At 43.4% G+C, this 16,055-nt stretch overlaps 1 pseudogene; it reads right to left on the bottom strand.

The window, feature by feature from the left end:
• Nucleotides 1–5,593: 5,593 nt before the first annotated feature.
• LOC123440317 lies at nucleotides 5,594–6,999 on the bottom strand (annotated as a pseudogene).
• Between the last annotated feature and the right edge of the window lie 9,056 nt (nucleotides 7,000–16,055).

Genomic DNA, 16,055 nt, shown 5'->3' on the forward strand with positions numbered 1-16,055 from the left:
AAAACGAATTATCAAGGGGGTCCCCATAACAACCCCGATCGTGTTAGGAGCGCTCATTTATGGAACATAACACCGGTAGCCGAAAACTAAGGGGGCAAAGGTGGAACAAAACACCAGGCTAGAAAGGCCGAGCCTTCCACCTTTTACCAAGTATATAGGTCCATTAAATTAAATAGCATTTAATATGGTGATATAACAAGGAACCCATGTTATCACATGGAAGCAACTACACCTGCAACTAGCAACGCTAACAACAGGATTAAGCAAGCGGTAACATAGCCAATTAGTGATTTGCTAGGTTGAACAGGTTGAAGGTTTTCATGGCATTGTTGAGAGGCTAATATTTAACATGTGGTAGGAAACAAGACATATCGATAGCATCGAAATAACTAGCATGGCAATGATAGTAATGGTATCTGGGGAAATGGTCATCTTGCCTGAGATCCCGCTTGGAAGAAGAATGCCTCCGTGAAGCAGACGGACCGACGTAGTCGAACGGGTCCTCACAATCCGGCACGCTGGGAACTCTATCGAGGCGGGGAAAACCGGAACAAGCATTAACACACGGAATTCACCACATGGTGCACAACACAAATGATGCATGAGCAGCTGAATATATGCAAGTCACGACATGTCAATTCACACATTCAAACACTACACATTAAGTGAAGTTCAATATGCAACGAGTTGCATATTGACGAAACTCCACGGTAATTATTTAGTTCTATCTCGAGTAGATAAACGGCAATATTAAATGTGATTAAACATGGCAAGAGGTGAAGCGCAATTAATCTACCTATCTAGGCATTTTAAATGAGGTCGGAAATGACATATAGCACCTCCGAGACTACCTCACATGTTAATTTACAATTTTGTCCAGATCTGAACTAATGCATTTAATTAGTTGTTGAACAGCAAAACAAATAGTTTCACGTGATTCTACGCGTCATTTCAAGGAACTTACGCATAGAGAACATCTCCAACGGAGCTACGGTTCAAAAGATACGGACACCGCAAGATATGATGGCATGAATGCAATATGTGTGCAACGACGGTCACGAGAACTTCAAAACATACAACCAGCAAGAGAAAATGAAACTACACGAGATTCTAAGCAAGTTTCATGTAGGAGACGATCAAATCGGAGCTACGGTTCAACAACTACGAGCAATACAAGATATCACTACAATCTGCCAAAATCAGCCACATAGCATTTTCTACACCCCACAACTACGGGCTACACAACTCTGATAAACTCAAGCAAGACATGTCACGAAAGAGGGCAAGAAGCACTACTACAAACAACTAACAACATCTAGCATGGCATCATGGATCACTAGGGAAAGAAGACACAAAATGGCATCTCACACACTATTTCAGACTTAGTGAAAATACAAGTTTTTGAAGCTGCAGTTTTCAATCTGAAGCCATATTGACAGCAGCAAAACCTATAGCTACAGGACTCCAAAAGCCATGAAAATTTACAGCACGCTAGAGAAACACAAGGGCTACAACTAACTCCATTGGACCAACCTCAAAAGAGCTACAGATCACAAGATACAAGCAAGACAAGACAGCAACAAAATATAACAGATTCCAGACATAGAAATATTTCAGTACCTCCAAAACAGCACTATTTCTAGCAACTTGAGAGCAAGCAAACCACACCTAAACATGCATTTCTATTGCAACCAAAAATACCAGGGGCTAAACAAAACATCCAAGATCAACTCTCTAGTTGACAACTCCGTCAAACGAAGCACGGAATAAATCCTATGAAATAAACAAAAGGGCATCACGGTCAAATATCGCGCAAACTAACTTACTCAAAAGCTAAAACTAATTGCACAGAAAAATCTCATGGATTTTTCTACCCCGAAAACATATAAAATATGTGGGGTTGCACAAAAATAGAATGCCACATAAAAATGCGAGGAAATAACCTATACACGGGAAAATAAACTACCGGCAATCCCTACACGCAAAAATACCAAAGTCTACTCTAAAATACATGGAAAAATAGTTCCTAAAACATGGGCATTTATACTACGACATACGGGCAATCCGGACACGCACGAGAAATAACTACGGAACGGATCCTATTGAAACAGCACGCAAAAACGATGCATTTGGCACGTTAAACTACGTCAAATAATTATGCAAGTTGTAAATTCGTAATCTACACGAAAAGTTACACGAGATACATATGCTACACGTCGCGATACGACACTCGGTCAGAAATCTACGGAGGTTTTAATATCGTCATATTTCTGGAATTTAACTAAACCGAAAAATCCCTAAGGGAAAAAATAAACTACCGGGCCGAATCATGTGGCACATTTTAGCCAATACGTGCGCGGGCGTAAAATAGAGGGATCTGGTGGTGTTCTCACCTTGGGCTCAAGGCCTGCTGGAGGGGGGAGGCAGGCCGGGGTGCCTGGGAGGAACTGGGCCGTCGGGGGAGGCCGAGCGCCTGGGCCTGGGGCGAGGCGGTTGGGTGCGGGGCAGATCGGGCCTGCTAGCGCTGAGGCCGGCCTAGCGAGCGACCAGGGCGAGCTGCTGGCGCTCGGCCTCGAGCACCCGTCGCGAGGCCATGGAGGCTCGGCTCTGCGGCAGGTTCCTGACGAGGAACGACGGCGAGGAGGCACCGACGAGGGGTGGACAGGCTGCGCAGCTGGCGGCACGATCCGGCCACGAAGCACTCGGATCTGGCCGAGGGCCTGCAGCAACGGCTTGGCATCCCGGCGGCCAGGAAGTTGATCCGGCGAAGGGATGCTCCGGCGCGGCGGCTGGGGCCTCGGCGGCGGAGGGAGGCAGCCGGAGGAGGCGGATCTGGGTGGCGGGAGGTGGCCCGGTGGCTCTGCTGCTCCGGCGAGGCAGCTCTAGGAGGAGCTCGGCTATGGGAGGAAAACGGGGGCGGCGCACCGGATGGGATCGGCCGGGCCCGATCTGGGCTCGGCGGGCCACGGCAGCTGGGGGAGGATGTGCTGCGGGGAGAGGGAGAGGGAGCAGGTGGGAGGCGACTAGGGTTTCGTGGGTTGCACGGATTTCGAGGGAGAGAGAGGGGGGCTGTCTAAAAAATATGGTGGAGGGGTATTTATAGAGAAAAGAGGGGCTCGGTTAACCGGAATCGCATTCCAGATCCAACCGTGCGGTCGGATTCGGACAATTCCGAACGCGGGGACGGCTACGAGGCCGCGTAGAGGGAATATCCGGAGACAAGAGGGAGAACGGGCGGCGCGGCAACGATTTTTAAAACACCGACAGACGTCCGACGGTAGACCGAATACGGTGCCGCTACGGTCGACCGTTCGGGTACCAGACGGTCTCCGATCGCGACGAAATTCGACAGGCGGCCTAGATATATTAAAATAAGACCGCACGTCAAATCTCAACCCAATCAGAGAAAGTTTTACGCGCACCATTAAAACAGGGTTTCGAACGATGCCGCGGGCGCGTGCGAGTACGGTCGGGCTCAGAACGGACAACGACGAGAACCGGCAACTAACAACGGATGCATGTTTTGAAAACTGGCGGCAACGGAGGTGCCGATGCAATACAGATGATGCGAATGATGCGATGATGATGCGACAAAATAAAATAGACACACGACGAAAACGGAAAGGAAAGGAAATCTTCTGGAACGCCGACATCTCGCTGTCACAGTTAAGGACTCCATTTTTTGGAGGTGGCTAATAGGGACTCCTTATCTTAGTTGTCTCATTTTCCTTTTTTGGCATGAGAGTTTAATCTCTTATTTGAAACTAGCAAAATGACCCGTGCATTGCGACGGGAGAAAAAAACATAATCTTCAATGATGATGACCACATTATGTTCACACATCATCGCTTGATTTTGAAATTTCGTGCACAAATGCAAAAAAAATGTTTCTTCTTTTAAATTTGTTCACAAGTTGAAGCAATCATTACATTTTCAAAAAACAAAATCATGGTTGTCAAAAATCTTGCTAACTCAAAGAATTATTCTTAATTTCAAGATTTTTTTTTAGAAAACATGCAATGAAAATCCGATCCATCCAACAGTTAATTCTTCAAAAATCACACGGGTATATTTTCGTAAAGACTTAGAAGCATTAATGTTTAACTACATACATTAGATTTGTCATTAACAATTTTACAAATATGAGAACAATTTTAAAATCAAGAACATTTCTTACAATTTACAAGCATTTACTAAAAATTTGAATATTTTTGATATTTCAAACGGGTTTTAATATATTTTTTTGTATTGGCGACCAATTATAGAAAAGACGAACATAATTTTTGATGTTGGAGGATTTTATTTTAAATTCACAAACATTTTTGAAACGCAGGGTGTTTTATCGAATAAACAAACATTTTTATAAGTCAGTAATATATTTATTAAATTCATGGACAATGTTTTGGAATTTGGGAAAAAATTATAAAAATCCGACGCCTTTTTTGAATCCACAAACATTTTATGTTTTCATCAACATATTAATTCAAAATTCCTATTTTTTAATATGCAAATGCTTTTGTAATTCTAAATTATTTAAATTAGAAGTAAACAAAAATGGAACGGAAAAATTTAAATAAAAAAGAAACTATCAAAACAGGCATTAGTTATTTTTAAAATTTTAGGACATTTTTTAAATGCATTAACATATTTTGAATTAGAAAGCATTTTGTTAAATGATTTAAATAACTTTTAATACATGGAGTTTTATTTGAAATCATGGACTTTTCTTATTTTACAAACATGTTTTAAACTTGCAAACATTTTATTGCATATGCGAGCATTTTTTACAAAAACTCCGAGCAGTTTTTAAAGTCACAAACATTTTATTTTTTAAATATGTTGATTTAAAATTTTAAGTTATTAAAAGTTTAAAGGTTATTTGAAGTTCTAAATTATTTAAAATAGAAAATTAAATGGAACAGAAGATAAATAAATAAACAAAACTAAAAACTAGCGCCTGTGCATGGGCCGGTCCATACGGTGTGCTGGATATTCTTCGAGGGTGCAGAGCGTAATATAGGCAAAACGTTTTCAATTACTTACCGGTGACATGGTGGGTAATTTATGCAAACTTCAGGGGCCGTTTTCATGACGTATCACAGAAGCAATATGTGCTTTATTAATTAAAAAAATAATATAGTAAAGATATAAGATTATCGTTCCACCTCCTCCTCCACCACTTCCGTAAAATTATACATGTTTCCTTTGATTGTCTTGGTTTGCTTTTTTTTTCTCAAGTAGTATATAGAATTGAGCCCGATAGGGCAAGAAATCCACATTCATTCCTCGCCTCATTGTAAATCATATTCCGGTTTTCGTACAAGATTCAGTTAGATAGTATTCAATCACGTATGTTATTGGTGTCATGATTTGGCATGTAGAATTTTATATAGAGAAAACTCTACGGTTTTAAGTAACTTGTTGCGTGTTTGATATCAGTTTGCTTTTGACTCGTGTATGTATTAATCCATTCATCTAGGAAGCTACTCAAATATAATCTTATAGGTTTGTTTATTATAGATCAAACTTAAGCTCTTTATTCAATCCAAGTGCAAAAACTTAAAGAGGGGTGGCAAAACTTATAAACTCTTCATCATATCTGAGGTGACGATGTTGATGCATCCTTCGGCGTCACTGCTTGGTAATGCTTCACCAAACGACGCAGGTTGATGAACGCCGACCCGCCCTCCTGGACAGCCTCTCTCGCCGTCGCCACCCTCCTCCGCCTCTCCACCGCCTCGTCTCCCCCGCCCATGATGCTCCTGACCGCCTCCTCCACCACCCCTGGCTCCACCACCGCCACCTCCACCCCCTCCTCCTCCGACCACTCGACCCCGACGCCCACGCCGGCGCCCATCGAGTGTACGGCCAACGTCTGGTTCAGGAACTGGTGCGCAAGGAGCGGCCATGTCACCATCGGAAGCCCCGCCGCGACCGCCACCATTATCGAGTTCCACCCGCAGTGCGTCACGACGCCGCCCACCGATGCATTGGAGGGGACCAGCAGCTGCGGCGACCAGCCCCTGATCAGCACCCCGCGGCCGGCGACCCGGGCCTCCAGCTCCTCAAGGAACCTGTCGACCTCCTGGTCAGTGTTCTGGTCGGCCTTCTACGGTGATGATGATACCACCCAGATGAACGGGTGCCCCGACGCCTCGAGGCCGAGCCCGATCTCCACCACCTGCTTCGGGTCCGCGTGCACGATGCTGCTCCCGAAGCTCACGTAGATGACAGAGGACGACGCCTTCTGTCGAGCCATTGCATGCACTCGTCGGCGTCAAGGGCGGGCGCGTTCCCTCTCGCCGCAAGCGCCCCCGCATGCTCGTGACGGTGGAAGAGTGACACCGGACCGACGGCCCACACCGCGACGTTCCTGACCTCCACGTAGTCAACCACCGTCCCCGGCTCCAGCTCAAGGAAGGTGTTGAGGACGACGCCGTCGACGTCGGCGCACGCCCGCTCGACGACGTATGCCAGCTTCTCGTAGGAAGGCAGTCGGAGGAACCCGGGGGCGGCCGTGGGCATATTCACCTCGACCGGCTCCTCTGGCATGAGGTGCCAGTAGGGGTCCATGGCGGCGTAGGCGTTGTGCCTGGCCATCGCATGGTGCTCCGTCTGCAGGCACATGAGGCAGTAGGCAGACATGCCGAGGAAACTAAGCCGCGGGACGGCGAGGCCCGCCGTCCACGGGTGGCAGATGTCGGACACGATGCACGTCGCGGGCGGCGTGTGGGTGCGGAGGTGCCGCTCAAGTGGGTCTCGGAAGCGCGACGCGGCGAGGAGGTAGGCGGCCTCCTCGTCCAGCGAGATCTAGCCGACGTCGTCGGTCCCGGCGAGGTCGAGCGGGAGCTCCACGAGCCGCACCAGCAGGCCAGGCGACTCGACCGCGGGGTGGAGGCGCGCGGCGTAGGTCGGCGTGACGACGATGCTGGCGAGCGTGCCATGGGCGGTCAGCTGCAGCGCCGCGTCCACCGCTGGGATCAGGTGGCCGTGGTGCATCAGCGAGAGTCAGAAAAAATTCGATGGAGCGGGGAGAGAGATGGGATCGGGAACGACGGGTACGAGAGATGAGGAGGCCGACGTGCGTGTGGGACGTGCGCTCCAGGTCGTTGGTCTTTTTTTCTTTTTGCTTTTTTGAGGGTGGGGATGGGAGAAAGCCGTGGGTGGGAGGAGGGATCGTACATGGGAAGGCATTGATAGGTGGGACGGGATCGATGGGTGAGAGAGTTGAACCATCACGACGACGGCAGATTCTCCTTCAATAGTATAGATACGTGGTGACAAATATATTTTTATGTAAGTTTAGTCCTTTGCTTAAATGGTGTTTTTTTGGAACTTAGTGATTCTATTTTTTGGGGAACGTGGTGGTTCTTTTAATTACGCAGAGTTCTGTTTTGTTTGTGAGGGTGGGTTTAATCTCTTGTGTGCATGCCATATTTCTTTAATTTAATAATAAGGCATCTATTTTTAGTTCTGTTCATTATGTACATGGTGATTCTTTTTTTTCTGGAACGTGGTGATTCTAGAGTAACCGAAGGGAGACCAAGGGAAGCACGTCTCCTGTAGATTCTTTCTTCTTTTCAAGCGTAGAAGGACCAATGGAAGCACGTACATCTCGAATTACATATTAATTGGACGAATGGAATTTTTACTTTCCAGAATTAACGTGGTGTGATCAGAACGCTACTGAGAACCTGGAAGGTATTGAGATTCAAAGTATACACAGCAACATGACCAGTCTAACATGTGCAAACGCTACTGAAGGAAATCCGTGCTGCTCCTGGAGGAGATGCAGACCACCCGTGGTGGTTCTCCTTGTTACGTGCAGTACATGATCAAGTTCTGTTACATGATTAATTAAACATGCATAGAACTCACAAAAAATAAGGATAATGGATTAATTGCCTGGATTGTCATGATATGAGTAGCCGACACGACCTCCACCAGTGTAGGGGAGGTTAACAATGGCGTTATTATTTTGCCATAGTTCCTTCCTGTGCAGTTTCACCAAAATCGGCTGTGCGATTTGATTAAAACTGCATTTGTGCCTCCTTCTCCACTGGATCTTCCAATGTTAGTTACAGTTTGGTGGGGACGTAGAGGGTGAGGGGATTGAGCACCTCCTTCTCATCAAACATGGATTGCTTCTTCCTTGGGAGTTGGTATAGGGGAGGTTAAACTATCGTAGATGCGGTTGATTAGGAAGAGGCTGGTTAGATCACTTTAGATGGTTGGTACTTGAAGCCACCAGATGGGGTAGGAGGAGTAGTGCCTGAGCCGACAGATTTGATGAAGGCAGAAGTTTGGGAGGGAGTTTTTTTTTTCTTCCTAAAAGTGGTGCACGCGTTTTGTTTTTCTTCAAAGAGGTGCACGTGGGACAACAACCCAGGACTCCTAACAAACCTCATCTGACGGCTGTAGGTAATTACTAGGAAAAATGCTCGTGCGTTGCAACGGGGAAAAATATATATCTCATATTCACTCTATTTTAATCCCTAAAACTGCTTGATCATGAAGAACTGCCTCAAGTCGTGCCTCCGCTACTCTTTCTTTTTCCATATTATGCAATGTGATCGGCAACGCAAAACCAGAGCTGCCTCTCCTTATATTCGACAGGTATTTGAAGTGTGCCATGATGCGTCTCATGTGTAGCATCAATTGTCTAACTGTACATGTTGGAATCGGCGGCGCCTGGACGGTTTACATATTTATGGATTTCATATTTTAATACTTTTAATTCCATAATTTGATCCATGTAAAGTGGTATATTTATTTCTTACTGTCATTTATACATCTGCTCCTCAGTGAAATTACTGGTAATGGCAGTTGATTATCTTGTGTTGTGTAATGGTAAAGTTAAATTGGTAGTAACATTCAGTTTTTCTTGCACTGTGAATACATTTGAACTCATTGTAACATAGTAGTAATTATAGAAAAGCCTAAAAAAATACTGATAATAAAATGTCAATATTACATAATCAGTGTAAAAGTCAACCTACTCAATTTTATTAGCTACAAATTTACACTTTTATCTTTTTTTTAGTTTCCATCCAATGGATATGCTCCCAATCTTTTCCTATTTGGTTTGCTTTATTGCTTATCCATCCAATCTAGCACAAAAGCAGTAGCTTCATTTGAAGGCAACCAAGAGCAGCAAGAGCATATAGGCAAATCAGCAGCAAAGTTCGGAGAGCCTATTTTGGATGCAGAGCTGCGGAGCTTCAGAAAATTCACAAGAACATCAAAGAGCAAATAAATGTTTGCACAATTTTCTTCTGTCTTTAAATTGGAGATAACATAGCACCAAAATATCCTCCATCGTTAAACAATATTCAAGCATGGTCAGCCAAGGGCAAGAATACAAAGTATACATCTGAATCTGAAAAGGATGTCTGACCATCTTAAATAATCAACAGTTGTATTGCTTCTAGATAAAAAAAATATTGTAGATTTATATTTGATGCAAGTCACATGTTTGTATTTGACCAAATACTTAGCTAAATATGTACACAAAATATGGGTTACCATGAAGAACCGTTTTACATAGGTGATGAAGGGCACAATATAATTGTTGGTCATCTTCCTATTCTACTTTGAGCCTGCTCGGACCTGCATAACCATTTGACAGAAAAAGGTTATATGTTTCTAAAAAAGTTTATATGTTTACTAATCCATCTCTGAATCTGGATATAAACAAACCGGGTCTATGAACAAATTAGATGCAGAAACTGGGTAAACTGCGAGGAGGCTTGCTGCTGTATTTTTCTACAAATAGAAAAGAAAATATACACAGGAGAGAAGAAGAGAACTTTGATTCCTTCTTCATCAGACCATATACAGTGTGAACAGGCATGAACTATCTCACCCCTTTCATGTTTTAAATGAACAACATATGGTTTCCAGCTCAAGTGTGAAGATGAGTTAAGATACAAAATCCTCGAGCACGCACACCAACAGTTTATTTATAGCGATCAAAAGGCATTTTGTTTAAGAAAATATTATTGGAAGAATAGCAATGATCTATCTATCTGACGGACCTGGAGTGGTGAAATGATAGAAGTAGAAGTGAAAAAGGATAAGAGAAAAATAGGAAAAGTAAAAAAACAATTCTAGTTACGGAGACTGATGTTGTGCTAGGAGAGGCAGAGCTGTGATAACGGAGGCAACCTAGCACTCGAGCTCGGCGGCCAGGGCGGTGCTCCCCTCAGGCTTGCTGACATCTTCATGGTGACCTCACGTCCGACGTAGCGGCCACAGTAGACACACTTGTTCATGGTGACCTTCCCTCAGGCTCATTGCCTCTGCTCCCAACGATGACGCTGCAGGTCGAGCGGGGAGGCGCTCCAGTGGTGACAACGACGGGGCCCGGTCAGATCTGGGCGGATCTGGCCGGGTTGGATCCACTTTCAACGGATTTGTCGTGGAGGCGCCCTGATCCGGCGAGATTGAGGGCCGACGGCTCCATGGAGGTCCCTGTCCGGAAGAAAGAAAGAGGGAGACACGTGAGAGGAGATCGAGAAGGAGGAGAAGGGAGAGGGGCGAGGCGGCGGAGCGGCCAGAGGTCCGGAAGGTACCGGCGGCGGGGCGTGGCGGGGATGTGGGGTCGCTGGTGAGGCAGCTAGCGGGCGTGAGGGGAATAAGGGCAGAGGGAGCTACGGGCGCGGGGCGCGAGCGACGCCTGCTCGGCCCGGATCAGGCCCAGGGCAGGGCGGGCCGGATCTGGGCCCAGGCGGGTTGGTGCGGGAGGAGGGAGACGCGGACTCAACGGCGATGACTACAGGTTGAATACAGAAAATAGGAGGGGCTTTTTTGCAAAAATGACATCGACGGGTTTTCCGACAGAAGCAATAGCCGCTTTATTATTAGGTAAAGAATTCAGAGATCGGATGGACAACTTTCTTACTTTGTGAGGATTAATGTGGTGCCCCGTATGGTGCATCCAATTAGTAAATATAAGATTTAAATCATGCAAATTAGAGTCCAAAACAAGGGCATAAGATTTTGAAAAAATAGATACGTTGGAGACGTATCAACTCCCCGAGCTTAAATCTTTGCTTGTCCTCAAGTAATTCAGTTGATAAACTAAAAGTGATAAAGAAAAACTTTTACAAACTCTGTTTGATCTTGTTGTTGTAAATGTGTCTAACTTATGTTCAGATTTTCAACTCAGATTATAGACTAACTACATTCACAATAATATTTAGGTCAAATGTTTACTTATCTCAATGACATAATCAACAAGCGAGCAATAGTAATAAGTCTCGGATGACAACAATTTTATCAAAACAATCATAATACAATATGATAAACTGGTTTCTTGCGAGCCATTTTTTAGACAGCAAAACATAAATGCAAAGCACCTCCAAAGAACAAGGACTGACTGGACATTGTAATTCATGGTAAAAGAGATGCAGTCATACGCATACTCAATATCAATTAATAGCAAAGCATATAGATGACGGGGATGCTCTCTAACTGGTGTCTTTTATAAGAAGATGATGACTCAACAATAAAGTAAAATAGATAGGCCCTTCGCAGAGGGAAGCACTGATTTGCACAGGTGCGAGAGCTCGAGCTTTTAGAACAGGCATAAATCAAAATTTTGGGTGGTATGCTTTCATTGTCAACGTAACAACTAAGAGTTCTCAATATATTCCATGCTAAATACATTATAGGCGGTTCCCAAAGAGAATAGTAAAGTTTTTTACTCCCCCTCCACCAATTAGTCACATTCCACGGCGGGCCACATCCACGGTTACCGTCCATACAAACATCAATCCTAGGGGAGTTTTGTTTCATTAAGTTTGATTTGACTTTTGAGCATGGAATTAGGCATCCCAATTACCAGCCACTTTCTCGTGAATGATAGTGAATCAACACATATCTTGAGAATAACCCACCTAGCATGGAAGATACTGATAGCCCCTAGTCACTACATGAGCGATTCAGGCATACAAAACAAAATAATTGTTTGAAGGTTTAGAGAATTGCACATGCAAATTTGCTTAGGACGGCAGGTGAATACCACATATAGGTAGGTATGGTGGACTCATATGGAATAACTTTGGGTTTATGAGGATGGATGCACAAGAAGTATTCCCGCTTACTACAAGTGAAGGCTAGCAAGAGACTGGGAGGCGACCAACTAGAGAGCGACAACAGTCATAAACATGCTTTGAGATTAACCAACATTGAATGCAAGCATGAGTAGGATTTAAATCACTATGAACATAAACATCATAGAGGCTATGTTGATTTTGTTTCAGCTACATGCGTGAACACGTGCCAAGTCAAGCCACTCGAATCATTCCGAGGAGGATACCATTCTGTCATACTACATCACAACCATTTTAATATGTATGTTGGCACTCAAGACAAACCATTATTCGCTACTAGCTAATTAAGCATGGCATAAGTAACTATAATCTCTAATTGTCATTGCAAACATGTTCAATCCATAACGAGCTGAAATTAGAACGATGAGCTAATCATATTTACTAAAACAAGATAGGTTGAGTTCATACCAGCTTTTATCCATCTCAGTCACTTCATCATATATCGTCATTATTGCCTTCCACTTGCACGACCGAACGGTGTGAAAAATAATAATAAGAGTGTTCGTGCATTGGACTAAGATGGAATCTGCAAGCAATAACTCAAAGGAGAAGACGAGGTAATATGGACTCTATGATAGATAAACGATAATGAATATGAGAGCCACTCAGCATGTCATCGTGGTCTTCTCCTTACGACCCCAAGAAGAAACGAAAATTATTTACACTAGAGAGCACGCAACAAGCGAAAGAAGAACAATTTTTTTTGGTTTTTCTTTTAACACTACAACTAAACAACTAGAAGGTAAAGCTAAAATTAATTTTTTTGAATTTTCTCAAGGTTAATGAAACACACAAGAAGAAAAGAAAAAGAAGAAATAAACAACCATGGATAGTACAATGAAAAAGTATGAACACCGACAACTGGAATGAGTGCGTGAACATGAATGTAATGTCGGTGAGAAATACGTACTCCCCCAAGCTTAGGCTTTTGGCCTAAGTTGGTCTTGGGCCATGGCTGGCCTGGATAATATCCAAAGTCATAGTTGGGGTTGTACAGGGCTGCGGCAGCTGCCGCCTGAATGGCTTCAGAGTGGAGGCGAGCGGTTGTCGCCTCTCTCTCGCACTCGTCTGCCTCCTCTCTGGTTATGAAGTACCTTTGTTTTTCCTGAAAGTTAAAGAAGGCAGAAGCAGGAAGGGTAATATGGGCAGCATGATGTCTATCAAGGATTAGTCGATATAGGAGATGTTGTTCATTTCTCTTGAGGAACTGGTAGCGTACCATATCCTCATAATCAAGAAAGCAGGTGGTAGCTCAATATCATTCTCCTTTATAGGTATCCTAAGATAATTGGCTACACGGGTGGCATAAATTCCACCAAAGAAATCTCCGTCCTTCGCATTTTTGTGTAGCCTCCTAGCAATAATAGCTCCTAAGTTATATTATCTATCACCCATGATCGCACTCTTAAGAATATAAGGTCAGGTACACAAAGGTGGCTGTGCTCATGCTTACTATTAATACATCTACGTATGAAGAGAGCAAGATAATGTATGGCAGGAAAGTGAATGCTCCCCACGGTAGCCTGTGTAATATATCTAGTTTCTCCCATAGTGATGCTAGCAAGAAAATCATTATATTTAGCTTTGTCAGGATCAGTAAAGCTAGCCCATTGCGGAATCTTGCATGCATGGTTAAAATCTTGTAGGTCCATAGTATAAGATTCATCATAAAGATTAAATAGAACGAAATGCGTGTTACGCCGGTACGAAAATTCAAACCTCCGCACAAAGGAATCAATGAGTTGATAATATTGTTTGCATTGGTCTGAAACAAAATCTTCAAGGCTAGCATTTCGTATATACGCGTAAAATTCTTCCTTGAATCCAGCCTGGACCATGAATGATTCTGATGGCCATTCACACGACCGCCCTTGAGCTTTCCTTGGGTGTTCAAGGTCGGGTTCGCGTATCGCGGGTCTTAGGGGCTTCTTGCTTGAGGAACCACCTTGGTATATTTTCCTTACCATTTTTATTTTTCTGAAAAATAATCTGAAAGTTTTAGTAACTCCACATAATAATGAACAAACTCAACCAAAACTTATAGCAACTACTCCCACAAGTGCCTAGAAGCTATATCATGCATCAAAACTACTTGGGACCCTACAAATTTGACATGCAAGCTCAAGAACAAGGTCACCATAGCAACAAGATTTTGCAATATATAAAGCACTAGAACAAAAACTAATTGGACCATTGGAGGAGTCACATACCGATGAACAATGCCCTAAAATAGTTTTGCAAATGAAGCTTTGAGCAAGGAGATAAAAATGGCAGCAAGATAAGCTAAAACACGGGTTTTAGTAATGGTGGGATTTTTTCTGGAGGAAGAAGGAGTGGATGGGTACTGGAATGAGTGAAGGGGCCCCACGTAGGACCCACGAGACAGCGGGCGCACCCAGGGGGTGGCTGCGGCCTGCAGGCTTGTGACCCACTGGTGCAACCCCTGATGTGTTCTTAGTACTAGAAATTCTTAAATATTCCAGAAAAAATCATACTAAATTTTCAGGGAGTTCTGAGAACTTTTATTTTTCAGGATATTTTCTATTGCATGGGTAAAACGGAAAACAGGGAAATAAATTTTTTTTACTAAATTGAAAGTAAAGAACAAAAAATAAAAAGTTAGGTATAGAAGGTTGTGCTTTCCAAATTCATCCATCTCATGCGCGTCAAAAAGAATCCATCAGTAAGGTTGCTCAAGTCTTATTGACAAACTTTTTTCGAATGACATGGAACCAGAGAACTTTCGAATAATAGTAGGTTACCTCAATGGGGATATGCATGTCCCCAAAAATAAGTATATCATATTTCTTCTTGGCAGTAGGAAGAGGGAGTTCAAAGTCTCCAATAATGAACGTTGGAATTTTTTCAATGGAGTTGATGCTATTAACTTGAGATTGTTTCTTTGGAAAATGTACCGTATGCTCATTACCATTGACATGGAAAGTGACATTGCCTTTATTGCAATCAATAACAGCCCCTATAGTATTAAAAAAAGGTATACCAAGGATGATCGACAAGCTGTCGTCCTCGGGAATATCAAGAATAACAACATTAAGATAGTAATGTTTGCAACCACAACAGGCACATCCTCACAAATATCGATAGGTAAAGTCATTGATTTATCAGCCATTTGAAGAGAGATTTTAGTAGGTGTCAATTTATTCAAGTCAATTCTACGATATAAAGAGAACGACATAACACTAACACCAGCTCCAAGGTCACATAAAGTAGTTTTAACATAATTTACTTTAATGGAGCATGGTATAGTAGGTACTCCAGGATCTCCCAGTTTCTTTGGTATTCCACCCTTAAAGGTGTAATTAGCAAGCATGGTGGAGATCTCACCTTCCGGTATCTTTCTTTTATTAGTAATAATATCTTTTATGTACTTAGCACAAGGAGACATTTTCACAATAACAGTTAAGCGCATCCGTAAGAAAACAGGTCTCAACATTTCAGCAAAGTGCTGAAAATCCTCATCATCCTTTTTTCTGGCTGATTTAGGAGGAAAGGGCATGGGTTTCTCAACCCATGGTTCTCTTTCTCTACCATGCTTCTGCTACCTCTTGAGCTTGCGTTGGTTTCATTACTACTCAAAGTTTTGATATCCTCTACTCCACTTTCAATGCTTTTAGCATCAAGATAGATGGAGTCCGAATCATTGGGGCGTTTTTCAACCAAAGTGGATTCATATCCAGCCCCATCATCATTAGGTTTGACACTAGAAAACAAGGATTCAATGGGAGTCACACCAAGCACTTTAAGATCTTCGTGACTCTCATCACGAGAACACGCCTTTTTAAGCCATTCATGTCTAGCACGAATTTGGGTGGTTCTTTCTTTACTCTCATTCATGGAAACACACATAGCTCTCAAAGTTTTATCCATATTGATCTTGGGAGGAGCACATCTAACTTTCAAAGCATCAATATCAAGAGA

Source organism: Hordeum vulgare, chromosome 3H, assembly GCF_904849725.1.
Source record: "Hordeum vulgare subsp. vulgare chromosome 3H, MorexV3_pseudomolecules_assembly, whole genome shotgun sequence".
In the NCBI taxonomy this organism is placed as follows: domain Eukaryota; kingdom Viridiplantae; phylum Streptophyta; class Magnoliopsida; order Poales; family Poaceae; genus Hordeum; species Hordeum vulgare.